General features: G+C 32.6%; 1 protein-coding gene across 3 annotated transcripts in view; it reads right to left on the minus strand.

Annotated features, from left to right (window-relative positions):
• Positions 1-579: 579 nt before the first annotated feature.
• MEIS1 (Meis homeobox 1) overlaps positions 580-1,109 on the minus strand; it is a 677,893-nt gene continuing 677,363 nt past the window's right edge. For all 3 annotated transcript variants that reach the window (XM_082746690.1, XM_082746688.1, XM_082746689.1), the window contains one exon: positions 580-1,109. This exon is cut by the window's right edge and continues 1,018 nt beyond it. The gene's annotated coding sequence lies outside the window, so the exon portion shown is untranslated.

Consider the following 1,109-nt stretch of genomic DNA (forward strand, 5'->3'; position numbering starts at 1 on the left):
CTTTGGGAAGCACTTTTTATAGCAGCAATTTTATTTAAATAAAATTATAAGCTATTTCAGCTTAAACATGTTATTTTGTACCATTTAGCTGGCTGCCATGCAGAAATTCTGTACAGCTGTTCTGGAAAATTGGTTAATAACCAGTTTTATCCAATGAGAACATAGAGTATATTTATAAAAATTAGATTTTGAAGTCTGGTCTCTTCAATTCACATAGTTAATTTCCTAATAAACATCTCCTGCTCATTCTAGGTAACATTCTCAGTAAAAGACTTACCTCTGTATTTAGGTTTGCCATTATGCGCAAGAATAATTTCACTGATATTAGGTGAGTAATTCTGTTGGATGCAGTCTGACTCTACAGATAGTTTAGTGCCCTCGGGCCTTAAATTTGCTGATATTAGAAGTTCATTAAGTCAGCTTAAAGAAATCAGAGACTATTATCAAATAATTTACTTTGTGGTTAAAATTTTCAATAAAAATACATCTGAGGGAGCTAAAATTAATTTTCCTGTTTACTGCATTAATCCTTAAAATTTGGGGGGTAGTAAACAAATTTTTCAAGCAGTGGAGTCAGCATGACAAAAATAATCTTGTTTTTATTTTAGATTCAGATTTCATTACTGCACTCAAACGTTACTACAACTGGGCTTGGCGTTATTATACAATCCAAACTGTTTCCGTCAGAAACGCTAAGACTCAGTGTGCAATGATTGTTATTAATAATTAGCTCCTTGGTTTCTTGATAGAAAAAGGCTATCAACAAGCATTTGTTTATCCACAACAAAAAGTATAATTAGCTTATCCCACTTAGTAAATCTTGTATGCATGCCAACTCATACCAAACTGCTACTTTTACAAAAAAAATTGCAATAATACAGTTCATTTTTCCAGTCCTTTTTGCACAAAATTTATTTACAATGTCTACATAAATGCTCCAAGGTGGGACTATGGAAAAATACACACATGACCGATGCTTTGCTCAGAAATAAAGTCAACATATTAAAAATAAATCTTCAGTCTATGTTTTTGAGCTGCATAAAACAGGAAGTGATGTATAAGGTGGTGGTTGTTGCATGGGGACAATGATGCTTGATGTGACAATTAGG

The sequence above is a fragment of the Mustela nivalis genome, assembly GCF_964662115.1.
Source record: "Mustela nivalis genome assembly, chromosome: 8".
NCBI classification, from domain to species: domain Eukaryota; kingdom Metazoa; phylum Chordata; class Mammalia; order Carnivora; family Mustelidae; genus Mustela; species Mustela nivalis.